General features: G+C 54.3%; 1 protein-coding gene across 5 annotated transcripts in view; it reads right to left on the minus strand.

Moving 5' to 3' along the window:
* LINGO1 (leucine rich repeat and Ig domain containing 1) overlaps positions 1-16222 on the minus strand; it is a 220733-nt gene that overhangs the window by 18899 nt on the left and 185612 nt on the right. The window contains exon 1 of one of the 5 annotated variants that reach the window (XM_016214201.2): positions 1314-1384. The exons of 3 other annotated variants lie outside the window; for them this stretch is intronic. The gene's annotated coding sequence lies outside the window, so the exon portion shown is untranslated. Of the gene's footprint in view, positions 1-1014; positions 1040-1313; positions 1385-16222 lie in introns of those variants that run through there. One more of the 5 variants, XM_016214199.2, reaches the window with a different exon arrangement.

Consider the following 16222-nt stretch of genomic DNA (forward strand, 5'->3'; position numbering starts at 1 on the left):
TGAGGGAGGGCTGGGTTGGCAGGGAAACGGCTTGTCCCCCATTTCAGGGCCTCCTGCCTTCCCAGCGCACCAGGGCAGAGCTGTTTCTATCCTCCAAGATATTCCTTCTTCCCCACCCCCACCCCAGGAGCTCTGAGAACAAAGAGGAGATGCTGCTGGCTGGATGGGGACGGGTTTAGGGACCCAGAGCAAGAACTGGGAAGGACTGCCCACTGAGCCTGGCCCCGCCCTTCCTCAAAATGGGAGCCACCTAGGTACATCTCCTGGGGTCCCTTGGCCACCCTTGGGGGCAGGGGAGGAAAAAGAGTTGGAGACTCCCTTCTTACCTCCTCCTTCTCACCTGGTTCCCACATCCACCCACTCTGCCTCAGAATAAAAAGTGGGGCAGGAGGAGGTGAGAAACCAGGGCTAAACGCAGACAAAAGGGAGGACCCTAATGGGTTCTTGGGTTCTCCACAGACCCAACTCCCTCTCCTCCACTCCCCCTACCCACCATTTCCCCTTTCCTGCTCACCACTGGGGTTGCCTCCAGTGAGGGGAGGGAGCTGGCCCCTAGGTTGAAGCTAGTGGAGAAAACTGGTCCCTGATTTGCATCCACCAGCCTGGGATTGCTTGGTGCTGGCTCTGGTGCCTGGGGGCATCTGGGGTCTATGGAGAAAGGCAGCCACCCAGCCCTCTGAGCAGGGATGTACCCTTTAGGGTGAAAGGTGCTCAGAATGAGAAGGGGGAAGGAGGATGAGCAGGACTGGGACGCTGGTGAGGATCCCTCCCCAGCTCCGGGGTCCCAGCCAGCCAACTTGGAATTTGTTGGGGTGGAGGAATGGGGAAGGAAGAATCTTCATTTCTGAGGCTTGAAGAGGGTCAGATCTGTGACTCCCAAAGGGGGGGTTCTGGGTAGCACTGGGGTGCTCCGCAGCCCCCGGGGCGCCCAGGGCGGCCCGCAGGGGGCATTTGCCGCGAGGCTGCCAGCATGGAGCATCCCGCATGGGGCTGGGCTGTGGCCGCCGGGCTCACCTGCAGCTGGCACGCTATCCGTCCGCTCAGTTCGGTCACCAATGGCATGTCTCCCAGGTCGGACCACAGCCCCTGCCCAGCCCCCTCCTCTGTCTCCTCCTCCTCGGCCCATACCTCTGCAGGTCCGTTCGTGCGCCTTCGCGGAGCTGCCCGTCGGTCTCTCCGCCCCACCCGGGCAGGAGCCCCGCCGGAGCCAAAGACAGGGCCGGGCCGGCCCCGTAGTGGGTAGGCAGGAGGCCGCAGACCCGGCCGGCGGAGGGGCGGGCAAGCTCAGGATGTGCTATACCGATTCTACGAACCTGGTTTTGCGTCCGGAGCCGGCCTGGCGCCACCGTTGCCACTGCCGCTGGGGCCGGGGTCGAGGCTGGGAGCGCTCCGTCGCAGGGCCAGAGCCAGGGCTGAGGCCCCCGGGCAGCGGCCGCGCATGCTGCTCGGAGCCCTGCGTCAGGAGAGGCACCAGAGCGGCGCGGGTGGGGACTCCGCACGCTCCCGGGCCGGGACCCGCCGCCGCCGCCGCCAGCCCGCTCCGGCTCCCGCGCCGGCTCCCGTCCCGGATCCGCGCTCTGCCGCGGCGCGGGGAGGGAACGCGAGGAGCGAGCTTGCGAGGGAGGGGGCTGCCGAGGGAGGGAGGCAGCGAGCGAGCGGCAGGAGCCGGGAGGGGGAGGAGAAGGCGCGGCCGCACAACCAAGGAAGGGGGAGGTGAGGTGGGGGGCTCGTCTCCTTTGCCGAAGGGGGCGGGGAAGGGACAGCGCCCCAACCACCGCTCTGCACCCATGGAACGGCGAAACTGGCGAGGGGCGCGCCCGTCTCGCGCGGGAACTGGCGCCCAGGTGTCCAGCCCTGCACATGGCGAGTCCCTTCGAGTCCGGGCTCCGAGCGAATCACTGGCCAACACGACCCTCTTGTGTGTGCACACCCTCTTCGGTGGCCATAGGCGTGTGCATGTGAACCTGAGTGTGCTCACACGTGTTAACTAGGATCACTGCACACTGCCGCGTGAACGGACATTCGCTCCCGGGTTCCAGCTAGCCAAGTAGACAAAGCTCCCCCACCTGGTCAAGGTGGTTTGGATGACAGGGTGGGAAGGGTCAGCCCCAGAGCCCTCTGTCCTGAGCCTTTGCCTCCTTCTCAGAAATGTCTGCGAAACGCTGGAAGCCCCACAGGCTGGCGGCCTAGGTGGTCAGGCAGGTAGACCAGGAAGCTCCGTGGGAGGGCGAAGAATGCGCATCGGCTCAGTGGCTTTACCCCAAACCAGGTCTTGGTCGTCCGTGCCCCCCCCTCCGCCATTTGCAAAACCGGGTCCCAGCCCAGCCTGGCTTCCTGTCCAGCAGAGGGCAGCAGCCCCCTCCGTCCGACTCTGGCCACGGATACTGCATCCAGCAACCAGCAGAGGACAGCGTAGAGCCTCGGTCTGGGCTTGGTGGCCCCTTTTCTTGCACCCCAAAGGTCCAGGGGCTACTGGCTGGGGCCACATACTCAGATGGGACCAAGGAATGGGACCTCTCCTCAGACATACAGATCCTCCTTGACCAGTAGATACAGAGAATCGGCTGGTGGGGGTGTTTTGGCAAAGCATGCAGAGTGGGCTAAGACCCTTGGGACCTTACCTCCTTCCACTGTACACTGCCTTGCATCTCCTTGAAGCCAGAAGCACTTTAACACTAAGCTAGTTTGATTAGGATAACCACTAACGCTGGCACTCGTCCCTTCTCCACAGCTGAGAGTGCATTCCTTTAGCACACTAGTGCTCCTGACACCTTGGGCCCACAGGAGTAGGGGTTCTGGCAGGCAGAAAAGAAGCTGAGGCTGGGGGGAGCAGATTGGCCCAAGGCCTCTGTCTCAAGACAGACCCTGGGATTCTGCTCCCAGTGTCTCCCTGTCACCCCTTCCCAAGAAGCATGCCTGACATTCATTGCAGATAACCTGGCTGGCAGGATGAAGCCACCAGTCTCCCCCCAGCCCCAGCACAATCTTGCTTCTCCACTGGTTCAGCCTCACACACGCAGCCCAAAAGGTGTGCTGCACAGACCTTTTGTTTCAGATAAACAGATTCTGGGTACCTCTCAGTCTCACTGCCACACCACAGGTAGGGCCAGCCCTGCTTGGAGAACCATCTCCTGTCTTCTATGTCTGTGTCCATCCTCATCCTAAGCTGGCTGGAGCCCCCCTCCTAGCAGAAGCCAATGCTGTGCCCTCTACATTCACCCTCCATCAATCCTGGGAGGAGACGCTGTTCTTGTGACACAGACAAGGAATCCCAAACTCAGATCACTTGACTTGCCAGTGTTCACACAGCTGGTAATACGCCTGGAAAGGGAATTTGAATCTCCTTCCAGAGCTGAGAAAACCCTTAGGGGGCAGGCTTGGCAGGGGGACTTAGAGGTGGGAGGGGAAGAGAAGTGGCACTTGAGTCCTCCTCCCTTCAAGAGCCCAGCAACGGCGCCTCCCTGGTCCCTCAACTATGTGCTGCCTGAACCCCAAACCAGGCTCCTGGCTCGCCCGCCCTGGCTATTTGTGAGTTACCCGCCTTCCACGCCGCCGCCTCCCACCAGCGGGCAGGAATAGACCCGCTCTAGCTCCACAGTGAAGGCGTGAGCACAGCAGACTCGCCGGGGTGGGGGTGGGGCCGGGGGCGGGGGTTATTTCTGGTGTAGCGTCTGACGCAGGCACAGCTCGGCCTTGGACTATCTCCGCCCCCGACTCACCTGTTCCCTGCCTCAGTAATCTAGGCAGAGAAATGTGGGAGTGACCAATGCCCCCACCCAGCCCCCGATGCAAGCTGAAGAAGTTGGCGTCCCGGGTGAGGGTCTTCTGGGGCCCAAAATGATCCTTTCAGGGGTGATATCAGAGCTGTGTCTGGGAGGAACGGCCCTGCAGCCTTAGTTCTACATTCCTAGTTTCTCCAAAAGAAATGACCTATCCCAGCATCCCCCATCTTAAGTGAAATAATGGGAAGGGGAAGGCTTTGGGGGAAGAACTTGGAGAAAAGGCCTTTTTGAGGGTCCAGCCTCCTGGTAAGAGTGCAGGCTCCTGGCCTTGTCATCAGAGATGCCGTAAAAGGGAGGCCTGTTACTGTGCCCTCACCCAGTGAGAGCCTCTGTATGAGCTGCGGAACAGGTATCTCTCCACTCCTGTCCTGAGGGTGGTCCCCAACCTCTCAGGGGGCCCAGGGCCATGGGGACACATGGGAGTGGCCCAGTCGAGGTCTTAACTGACATTAACCAAGGAAGGATACTCATGAGCTGCAATTGAAGAATGTTTACCCACACTCCCGGCCTTTGTCCTTACTGGTCCACCTGTTTGGCATGCCCTCTCAGTGTCCCCACCAGTGCTTCAAGACCAAAACTAAGACTGTTCTCTTCTATTTCTGTCTCTTCTCTCCAGACTGAAATGGCCTTAGAGACAAGGCTCCAGCCTCCTCCCTCTCTGTCCTTAGACTAGGAGCTCCCAATGATAGGCCTGAGACAACATATTATATGGGTGGGCATAAAGCAGATCCTGGCTTTGGGGTGCAAACTCAGCAACTCCCAATCAAGAGCTGATGGCTGGGAGAAAGAGCCAGCCCACTGCAGTCTGAATGCTCACAGTAGAGCAGAGAAGCTAGAATGGGTTTGCCAGGGAACTCTGGAGGAGGGAATAGGGCCCTCTAACATTTACTCCACCCCTGTGGTAAACTAGGCTCTGAACTATACCTTATATACTTTTTGTCACTTCAAGATTGGTACTGCTATCCCCATTGTACAGATGAAAAAACTGAGGCTCTGAGAGGATTGCTGACTTGCTCAGGTTCACTCTCTGTGCAAGAGGAGATCTGGGTTTTGAAGCTCTGTGTGCCTCACAGCCCAAGCCCTGCACTCCCCTACTCTGGGGGAGCTGAGGATGCAGGTGAGGCCGGGTCCACTGAGAGCACAGGAGGGAATGAGTGGCACACACAGGCCTGACTGTATGCCTGTTCTTTGCTGGCCTTGCCTGCTTGCATCCCAGCAGCTTGTGGGATTTTTAAATAATTATTATTTCTGAAGGCACTTGAAATTAATGACAGCTCTAAAATGGCTGGGGCAGTGGAGTCACTGCAGAGACTTCTAATTAGCAAGAAAAATGAAGACCAGGAGTCCAGGAGATGGGTGGGGACTGGGCAAGCAGCACTGGGCATGGAGCAAGATTGGGGGAATGGGTTGGATCCTGCATCAGGCTGGAAGTGCCCATGTCCCACTCTATGTCATAAATTTGATTCTGAGCTCTCTTATTAACTTGCTGTGTGACCTTGAGAGGGTCATTGCCTATGCTCAAAGTTTCCCCAGCCATGCAATGAGGTGTTGGCTTGGGAGTCTCTAATCACAGGTCTCTGTGGCCCTGCTTAGACACTGGGGAGAGTGGGATGAGGCCTCAAGTGGAGGCTCCTTGAATGACCCTGAGTGGCTTCTGGAGTTTCAGACCTAGGGACTCATGGTCATTCCTGGGCTCCTGGCTGTTTTTCTTGCTAATTAGAGGTCTCAGCAATGACTTCACTGCCCCAGCCATTTAAAAAAAAAAAGTTTTTGTTGATTTCAGAGAGAGGAAGGGAGAGGGAGAGATAGAAACATCAATGGTGAGTCATTGATTGGCTGGCTCCTGCACACCCCCTAAAATAATTATTGTTTCTGAAGGCACTTGAAATTAATGACAGCTCTAAAATCTGGGCATGTACCCTGACTGGGAATCACACGGTGACCTCCTGGTTCATAGGTCAAAGCTCAATCACTGAGCTATGCTGATAGGGCTGCCCCAGCCATTTTAGAGAGGTGTCCAAGGACACAAAGGCCAGCTCAGAGCAGGAGACTGAGGTGCTCAGAACAGGCTCCTGGAAGCCACAGCAGAAGTCCTGTACTCACCCACAGCTCTTGCAGCCCTCCATGCTAGGGTGTCTGAGGCCACTGGTATAATGAAGTCTCAGAGACTCAGGCTAGAGTCAAGTGGATCAGGAAATGGCAGAAAATCCATAGGCCAGAGCCCCGTGCTGGTGCAGCTATGGAGGGGGCAAGGGATGGGGGACACCTGAGGGGGTGGCAGGAAAGTCCCCTCTAGGAGGTGGGTCTGGAGCTGTGGCTAGGGTTAGGGCCATCCTGCCCCTTCTTAACCCCCTCCCCAAGAGACAAAAGGGACTCAGAAATACCAGGGTCCCACCATGCACATTACAGAGGGTCGGGCCAAGGAACCTAAAAGGGAGAAGGTCTTATTCAAGGTCACTCATCTAGGTACACCTCAGTTCCTTGTCCTCCACATCCTGCATGGGGCACAGGGAGGACCACTGGGGTTCAGCTAAAGGGGACATCTTTGCACAGTGGCTGGTCCAACTGGATGTGGCAATGTGCTGGTCGACATGAACGGACATCCATATAGGTATAGGCTGAGGCCAAGACTCCAAGGGCAGGGTGTGGAAAGCCCACCCTTACTTCCTTGGGGCACCCTCTTTCCTGGCAGTTTCCACTACTGGCATGTCTTGACATGGACAGCTTTCTCAGACCCTAGACCCACTATCTCACATCCTTTCCCTTCCTCCTCTTCAAAATCAGGGTTCTATGTGGCCCTCTTTTTCCTGAAGCCTGCTCTAAGCACCTCAGTCTCCTGCTCTGAGCTGGCCTTTGTGTCCTTGGGCACTCTCAGAGCCTCAGTTTCCTCCTCTGTAAGACGAGAATATTAGTAGAACCCATTTCACAGGGTTGGCGTGAGCATCTCATGACTTAATATATATCCAGTACTTGATGCTGGGCCTGGCACACAGTAAGTTCTGGAAAAATGCAGGTATTTTCATGGTTGTTATACTTATTGTTATGGTTGCTGTCTGCCCCTGAGCCTGCAGGCCCTCCTCATAAAGGCCCCGCAGCATTCCCACTAGGAGAGGCCTCGACCAAGTTCTTCATCCTTTGAGAATCAGGAAAACCCTGAAGGCAGGGACTGATCTTGTGTTGCCTCCTGTTTCCACAGACAGCTCAGAGCCCTGATTCCAGAGGGTATGATGTGTACAAATTAAAGTCGACTGAAATCCATTAATCAGAAAAGATCAATGGATTTCCCTGTGGAAGGGGCCAGGACATGGGGTCCAGGGGTACTCGTGAATCTTCAAGTCCCACTTCCCCTCATCTCAGGGCCTTGGTCACCCACGTCTCCATTGGAAATATCCCAGCCATCAGTGACATTCACTTATCTAGAAGCAATGTAGGCAGCAGCCCCCACTACTTGGAATTGCACTAAGAACCAGGGGAGGTCAAAAGGCTCTGGGAGCCCCAAGGCAGAATCCCTGTTAAGAGACAAGGTGCCAGGGTTGGCCCCTGCTCAGCCTGTCCACACAGCCCTACTGAGCCTGGTTGCTGCATCCATAGTAGCTGAGAAGCAGGAAATTTGTCTGGGACCAGTCAGTGAAGGGGCTTGTTAGCCCTGCCCACCCTGAAGTCCCTCTGGGAAATACCTGAAATTCCTGACCTTGCAGTTAGCTCTCCTTAGAACACAGGGAAGTGTGCATTCCATTACATACACACCACCCAAATAATTAAATTGAGAGCAAAACAAAAAAGCAAACACAAAGGACAGTTTTTGTGAAGGGACTCCTCCCTAGCTCTTTGAGAATCTGGGCTCCAGGCTTGGCAGAGCAACTTCTCCTAAGAGCCTGGGCTCAGCTGTCCCCATGGATCATGTCAGGGGAACTTGAGCTAATGTTTGCAAACAGGCAGCACGATTAGCAAATCCATTTATTAAGTGCTCATCCTGAGTTCTGTTGTGCAGGAGACTTGTTCATTAACTTAAGTCAGAACCTATTATTCACTTAAGTCAAAGGCAGTGTGGCAGCTCAGAAGGTGTCCAGCCTCAGGGCCAAGCAGTCTTGAGTTCCAGTCCTGGCTCTCTCTCTAACCTGTGTGACCCTAGGCAAGTCACTTCACCTCTCTGAGCCTCTGCTGCCCTGTGATAGGCAGCCTCTAAGATGGCCCTGGATAGTCCCTGCCTTCTTGTATTCACCCCTTCCACCCCCCTGCATGCAATCACCAACCCTTCCTTGAGTGTGGGTTGGACCAATTGACTCATTTATGGCACAAGTGATACGATGCCACTTCTGAGATCAGGTTACAAAAAGACTGTGGCTTCCATCTTGGGTGCCCTCTCTCTGTTACTTGCTTGTTCACTATGACAGAGGCCAGCTGCCATGTTCATAGCTGCTCTGTTAAGAAGCCTGCATGCAAAGGAACTGATGTCTCTAACTAACACCTCACAAGGAACTGAGACTTTCCAATAGCCACATGAGAAGCTTGGATGCAGACCCTCCCCAAGTCCAGCCTTGAAATTGCAACCTGGTGAGAGACCTTGAGCCAGAGGCACCCAGCTAAGCCTCACCTGGGTTCCTGACCTACAGAAACTGTAAGATAATAAATATTTGTTCTTTTAAGCCCCTGAGTTTTGGGGTGATTTGTTATGAAGAAATCAATAACTAATACCTGCTCCATCTGTAAAATGGGCATAAAAACTCCTTTCTTCCAATAGGACTGGGGCATCAAGACAATGCAGGCCAACTACCTGCTTCCAACCAGGGTGAGAAATGACACAGCAACTGGGTACTTATCCAGTAAAGTTGAAGATATACATACTATGACCCAACAACTCCCTCCTAGGTATACAACCAGGAGAGATACGTCTATGGAAGACAAGTACAGGAACACTCACAGGGACAGTGTTTGTCATAGTGAGGAACTGGAAGCCATGAACAGAGTGTGGCACAAACACACAGTGGAATACTATGCAGCACTGAAAACAGATATGCTGGAGCTACCTGCATCAGTGTGGGTGACCCCACAAACACAATATTGATGAAAAAAACCAAGACATGTATAAGATGGTACCAATTACATAGGTTTAAAAACAAACCCTAGACTGTGTATGGATACCTACATATGTAGAAAAAGTATAAAAACATGCATGACAATGACCAGCATTAGTATTACCTCTGGGGATAGACGAAGGGGAGGTAGTAGAGTTGGGCCTATTCCAAACCCTACGCTCTGAAGTGCTCACCATGAACAGGCATAGTAGTTCTTACTCATTTAATCCTTTCAGCAACTGCATGGGGTCCATTCAATTATTATATTTTCTTACAGAGGAAGAAATAGAAGCACAGGTCTACAGGGAGATATTCCTGGGCTTTCAAGCCCAGTGGGAGGCCAGGGCTTGATTCCTCAATTTGCCACTAACTCAGGGAGGCCACATTACCTCCCTGGCCTCGGTATACTCTTCTGTAGAACAGGAGAGACTTGCCCCCTCCCCCCTTCATAGGTGTGGATCCAGATGCTGGGAAAGTCTGTATAAATCAATCTGAAATATTTGCAGAGGCCCCCCATGAGCCAAGCCTGGAGCAAGCTACATAGTAGGGGAGACTAAAAACAAAAAGGTATGGACAAGAGAAGGCATGAACTAAAAGGTTATTCAATTCAACACAATTCAGTTCAATTTTACCTTGATTCAGTTCACAGACAATGGTTAAGGTAAAGGAATATTGCTGGAGCACCCACAACATACTGGACCCTGTATTAGGTGCTTTTATAAATTATCTCAAATAAGCCTCAACCACAACCCAGTAAAGTAGGAACTGTTATTATCCCCTTATAACCAATGAGGAAAAAGGATCAGGGAGGGTGAGCAACTTCCCCAGGTCACACAGCAGAGCTGAGATTGTTAGTATTTTTCCCTCCCTCTATCTTGACCTGCCCTCTGTTTTGTGTTGGGGGCACAGATGGAGGGTCCAGGCCTTGCTGCACTCTGGGGACGCCAGCCCAGAGCAAGAGGGTCTGGAGTAGTTGGGAGGAAAGGGAGATGTGTGTGGCTACAGCAGTCAGGAACGGTTTCCTGGAGGAGGGGGTGGGGACTGGGGCTTCAGTGGGCTCGCTAGTGATGAGGCAGGTGGAGGCATTCCTCCATCCCCGTTTACCCATTCATTCACTCAGTGAACACTACAGTTTTCTCTGTGCCCTTGATAGCCATGGTCTAGCGTGAAGGTTCAATGCAGCATGATCCAGGCTGAGGTGAGAAAAGCATTGAGGGTCATGCACACATAGGGCAGGCACTGGGGAGTCATGATAGATAACCAGGATGTGGAAAAAGGTGACAATGGCTGAGCTGAAGTCCAAACAGTGAGTAGGAGTCAACCAGCTGTATGGTCGGGCATGGTGCTCTGAGCAGAGAAAACAGCAGGTGCAAAGGCCTGTCCCAGGGTTGGTGGGGAGAGGCAACTGGCCCGAGGGTGGTTCCAGCTCAGCTGACTGGGGTGGGGCCGAGGCTGCCAGCATCTTTCTCCCTGGTAGAATGTCTGCGTGCTGTGTTCTCTAGCAAGCTAGGTCCCCAGGCCAGCGCAGCCCTATTAGGCAGGCTGGGATATCTCCAAAGGGATTAAGAGCAGGGGAATTTGAAACATAATAGTGCATGTAATTATGTACAAAAACGAAGGAGAGCTCCTTAATAACTGATGGTGGGAGAAAGTAAATGTCAGCAGAGGCGCCCAGCTGCATCACCCTTCTGTCTGGCTGGGACCCAGGGCAGCTGCCTGTTCACTAATATGACTATAAATTATAGGAGTTATAAAGAAGAAAGGTGTGATGTCACAACCCATACACAACTTACTAGCCCATGACTAACGAAGGAGCAGTCAGCACCTGGTATTGCATGGGCTCACCCACACCCTCCATGATTGCAGAGGGAGATGGATGAGGGGTGGGTGTGGAGAGAGGCTGAGCTCTGGCTGCCCCACTCCCTGCCCACTCTCCTGACCCACTGTGGAGTCAGGGAGTGGTGGGAGAGAGAGGAGGTCCACAGACATAAAGAGCAAACCAGGCTGTGAGCTCATCACTATGATGTGCAAACACTGTGATGCTGGACAGACCTGCTGCAGAGGACACTAGGGGGGCCTGAAGAACTCTGAGGTCCTGTCCAGTTTGACGTGCTGAGGCAGGCTGGGGTGCTGGAAAGAACTGGACACTGCAGCCAGATACACAGGAGGCACATCCCAGGGAAGCCTCTTGCTGGCCATGTGACCTTGGGCATGCCACTCACCCTCTCTCAGTTGCTTTCCATTCATACTACCTGGGGCTAGTCATGCCTGCTGGAAGGAGTGTGGAGAGGGCCCAAGGAGCACATGGAGGTGATATTCCTGGTGTACAGACGGGCACTCCCTCTCCTTCTTTCATCTACCCCAATCTCACAGGGCTCCAAAGTAGATCAGGCCTAATGAGACTTCCCTCTGCCAAGCCCTGTTTATGCTCCATTAAGGCCTGAGTACAGGACATTAGTAGGAAGGGAAGAACAGCTGAGGAAGGGAAGGTCTCCACCTGCCAGTGCTTGGCCCAGCCCAGGCTCCAACATACACATAGTGCCCCCACCCCCAGGGAGCAGAGAAGAAAGATGAAGGCAGGGCTCTAGGGCCAGAGCTGCCAACACAGAGAGGCTTATGGGGAGTGGGGAGAGGTAGGAATGATGGCTGGGAATGCTGGCATTTTGGCTCCTTGACAGTGAAGAGCTTGAATCCCACGGTCTCTAAAACTGGGGGTCTGTAGTCTCTCAGATGGAGCCTGATTTGGGCATTTGGGTGCCCCTGCTGTGCTCAGCTCTGGCAAGGACCCTCACCTCAACCTGGCCCTGGAAAAGCAATCGGATCACCCTCCATAACCCTCCAAAGGGCACACAGGGAGCAGGGCTGGGCCCATCACTTGGGCTTTGGGTAGCAGACAGGCTCCTCTCCCCTGTCCTAAAATACCCTCAGGAGAGCATTAGGTTCTGTCAGTGGTTTCCTTCTCCCAGAAGAAAGAAGAGCATCCTGAAAGTTCTTACCAGCTACACTTTGGTCTGGGGCTCTCCTCCGGGGTTTTTCTCTGCACCCCTTTATCTTATCTGTGCAGCCTTGGTCTGTCCCACTATGGCCTGTTTTGCAGATGCACAGAGAGGCACTGCAGTTGCCCAAGGCCACATAGCAAGTCAGAGCTGAGGCCTGTAGCCTACGCCTCCTACCTTTCCCCATACCAGCTGAACTCAGCCCCAGGAGGAGGTGGGGGAGATTATAACATTAGGATTGATGCTCAGCATCATGTTGTGACAGCCAGTGTAGTGTGGTGTTCTCAGGAGTTCTCTTGCTGCATGAGAACTCCCAGCCATTGGCACATGCCTATCTGGCATCTGCCCAGTGGGTGAGGGGCAGCTGGCAGCAGGTGCTGCAGTGACATCCAGGTAGCCTGATCAGAGAGGGATGGTGGCATCTTCAAGGGACAGCTCTTGGGACTGGGTGCTCATTTTGAGCCCTAAGGCCATCTTTGCCCAGGATCACATAGGTCATATGTAGGGGAGCTGAAAGGTGTCTGTTTGGTTTCAAAGTCTGCACCAAACTGAATGGGGGAGCAGAAGGTGCAGTGGTATGGCCCCTGGCTGCTACAGAGAACTGGGAGGGGTGCTCACTTTTGGGGGTGGGCTGGTCAGGTCAGGACACAGCCCCCAATGGCTCTCACAAATCAGCATCAGCCCCTCCCTGTCCCCTCAATGGTCTCTCTCTCTCTCCCCCTCTCTCCCTCTCCCTCTCCCTCTCCCTCTCCCTCTCCCTCTCCCTCTCCCCTCCATCTCTCTGGCTGACTTTCCTTCTCTCAAAGGGTCAGGGGAGAGAGAGGTGGACCTGACCAGGTCCCCTGAATGGTGCTGGTGGCTAAGAAAGAATAGGGTGCAGGAAGGCTACCTGGGTTGAACCAGGTAGAAGAGCAGGGCCCTGGGGGTAGGACTGGGGGTTGTGGCAACCCTCAAAGGTAAGGAAGGCCCTCTTTCCCCCTTCACTAAGTCAGGTCTTGATAAGGACTACTGGGAACATCAGCAATAGTCAGGATGCACCAAGGGAAGAGAGGCTGGTGAGGCGTATGGAAAGTGGCACACAGGGAAGGAAGGCCAGGAGCTTCTGCAGGGCCTCTTCTGGCTATGTGGTCCTAGATCCCCTTTCCTGCCATTCTTGGGTGTGCCACCCCAAGCATGGCAGTCAGGAAGGAGGAGGTACAGAAGATAACCCACCCAAAGCTCCATGGTTTAGTGTTTACATTCAGAGAGGAGCCACGACTCTGGCCCAGAGACAGCAAGCCAAGAGGAAATCTCAGGTAGGGATACAGGAAACCAGGGCATCCTTCCTGAGAGTCTGGTGCCACCCCCAGGCAGGATGCTTGGGCTTTTTGCCCTCCTACCTCATCTCCCTCTACTGTGGGACTGGATAGAGGGACGATATAGCTGCAAACAGGAAAATGGGTGGGTGTGATGAGTGGGAGAACCTTCTGGAATATGGACCCCTCTGGGCAGAGCACTTGGGCAAGTCCCTTCCCTACTCTAAAAGGTCATGAGGATTAAGTGACATAATCCATTCAGGAGACTGGGTCAAGGGCCCAGCACATGGTCAGCCCTCAAGACAGTGACCTCTGTGGAAGAGTCTAGTTAGTACAGCAGTGTCTGTTTTGTGTATGTATCCAGTTTGTTGTGTTAGTGTTTTTTAAAATATAATTGTGTTGTATGGCATATGTGTGGCATGCGTATTACTGTTAAACACGAGGTGTCATCTCTGTTGTGTGTGTCAGAGTTAAGCTTCCTGAGCAGGATTTTTCTGCATCTCCCCCATTCTCCAAGGCTTCTCACCACAGTCAGAAAACCGAAGGCCCCATTTAGGACTTCCTGGCTGTACTGGACAAGAGCAGCATCTGTGGTATGTATCTGGGCAGTGCCATTCCTCTCTGCCCCTTCTCTGCCCACATTCTTCTGGAAGCCTAGCCCCATAACTGGCTGACCAGAACCTGGAGGGCAGTTAGGTGAGGAGGTGCCCTCATTCCAGGGGCCCCAAGGGCAGACCTAAGCATCTACCTGCTCCTTCTGGGCCCCCCACCTGCTTGAGGCATTTCTGTTACTTGGGAAATGAGGCTGGTGTTGGTGGAAGTGTGAGTGACACCAGGAGGGTAAGAGAGAACCAGCACATGAACCTGAGATGAGAGGAAATAAGCCCCAGAACCGGGCTGAGCCGGGGCAGGCTGAGCCCTAGCTGACTTCCCAGTGGCCACTCCTAAAGCTGATGAATATAGCGCTGGGCTGGCTCCCTCAATCCCTCCAGCAACATGTGCAGTAGGGGCTGCTGTGCCCATTTCACAGGTGAAAAAACTAAAGCTCAGAAAGGGGAGGTGACTTGTCCTGGTAAAGCTAGGACCAGCAGCCAGGTCTGGCTCTGGTTACAGTCACAGGGGTTTAGGGTTGGATAGAGGATTCCTCTCCATTGGATAAATGATATGGCTCAGGCTGGCAACCCAGTGTGGAGAGATTTGGAAGGTGCCGGACAATGGGAAGGCCCCACACTCTCGAACCAAAACATGGACACATACACTCCAGTGTTCACATCACCTGCTGGGGCATGAAAACAAGCCATAACACCTACACTACCATGATGGCTCATCAGGCAAGTAGGGAGAGGGCCTGGTGTGCCCTCCAGAAATTTCCTAGTGACTCACAAACTCATGGACCCCTCTGCACATGCAGACACTACACACACACACACACACACACACACCCCGGGACTGGCTTATCCAGGAGCCTTCATCCTTCCCCAAAGAGAGCAGGGTCAAGACCACCCAGTCACTCCCCAAATCAGAGAGCAGAGGGGGGTCTGGGAGGAGGCAGCCCTGGCCAGCCATCTTGCAAAGATTTCATACACCACAGCTCAGGAAGCAGAGGTCAGGAGGACCCCTAGGGCACACAGTGGGGTGGGGAGAATAAGGGGAAATGGAAGGCTGACCTTGAGGCCCACTTATCACCATTTCTCCCTAGAACAGCCCAAGTAGCAGGCTGAGGGGTAGATGTCATCACCACTCCTCCCAGTGCCCAGCTTTCTCTCCACCTTGGAACTTGGCAGCGCCAGTCTCACATTAGTTAACAAGCTGGGGGAGGGGGGTTCCTGCACATCTCATGGCTAAGATAAATGCCAGCGACATCTAAAGTGTGAGAAGCGTCATGAACAAACGCAGGCAGGTTGGTCTGTAACACAAGCAGCCCTTAGTTACAGGCCTGCACTCACTTTGTACTCACACACATCTTACTGGTCCCACTAAAGAGCTGACTCCAGACTCACTTTAGAAAGGCTGGCAGCCTTTCCTTAAGTCAGCAGTTAGTTCTGAACTGAAGAATATAGAAGCAGTTAAACACCTTACCGATAATTCTTCCTTTGTGGTGGACATTAGCCAGCTTTGCTCAGGCGTGGAAAAGGAGACAGCCCAGGAGCATAAGATCCCAGATGGTCCTCAGACACTTACACTGCCCAGGGGTGCCAGGAGGCCCCAGAAGAGCCTCAGCCTAGGTGGCCGTCCAGGGCGCGTCCCGCGAATGGCAGGTGTATGAGCAGGCCCGCTTCCCTGCCTACAGGCTGGAACAGCACTGCCTATGCTGCCTGCTGCATGTGCGGGCCAGCGACACGAGAAGGGTGGTAAAGGGTCTTCTGCAGCCCGGCCGGGCGCGGCTCAGCGGTTGAGCGTCGACCTAGGATCCAGGCGATCGGGGTTCGATTCCCGGTCAGGGCACATGCCCGGGTTGCGGGCTCGATCCCCAGTCTGGGGCGTGCAGGAGGCAGCCGATCAATGACTCTCTCATCATTGATGTTTCTGTCTCTCTCTCTCTCCCTCTCCTTTCCTCTCTCTGGAATCAATAAAGACATATTAAAAGAAAAAGAAAAAAGGGTCTTCTGCATAAGCCAGGTGTGGGTGTGATGGGGGCAGACACAGCTACAGCTTCCAGTCAGCACAGGGGCTGATTGTTCCTGCTTGTGCTGGAGCTGCATGTCAGGGGAGTGTGCCCCCACCCAAACACAGCTCCCACCCCCACTCCACCACACGGCAGCCTGCAGGAAGACCTGGGTATGCACTGCCCACCATGGGCACACATGCTGGCACTCTATGGTCTGTCCCCAGAAGGAGTTCTGCTTCCCAGCTCCCTGCTGTCATGGCAACTGAGAGAGCTGACTGGGGTGGGGGAGAAACGGGGGGGAGACCAGGCTGTGGCTCACAATTCATCTGAAGAGCCAAGTTTTTCTTCCTTCCTCTTTGTGCCCCAAATATAGGTCACAAATCTATGAGCAGGAGCAGCATGGCAGGAACCTGGGGTTTCTCCACTTCCAAGAGAGCTGAAGTAGATGCTAGCCAGTCCTCCCTCC

The sequence above is a fragment of the Miniopterus natalensis genome, chromosome 1 (genome assembly GCF_054644295.1).
Source record: "Miniopterus natalensis isolate mMinNat1 chromosome 1, mMinNat1.hap1, whole genome shotgun sequence".
Lineage (NCBI taxonomy): Eukaryota > Metazoa > Chordata > Mammalia > Chiroptera > Miniopteridae > Miniopterus > Miniopterus natalensis.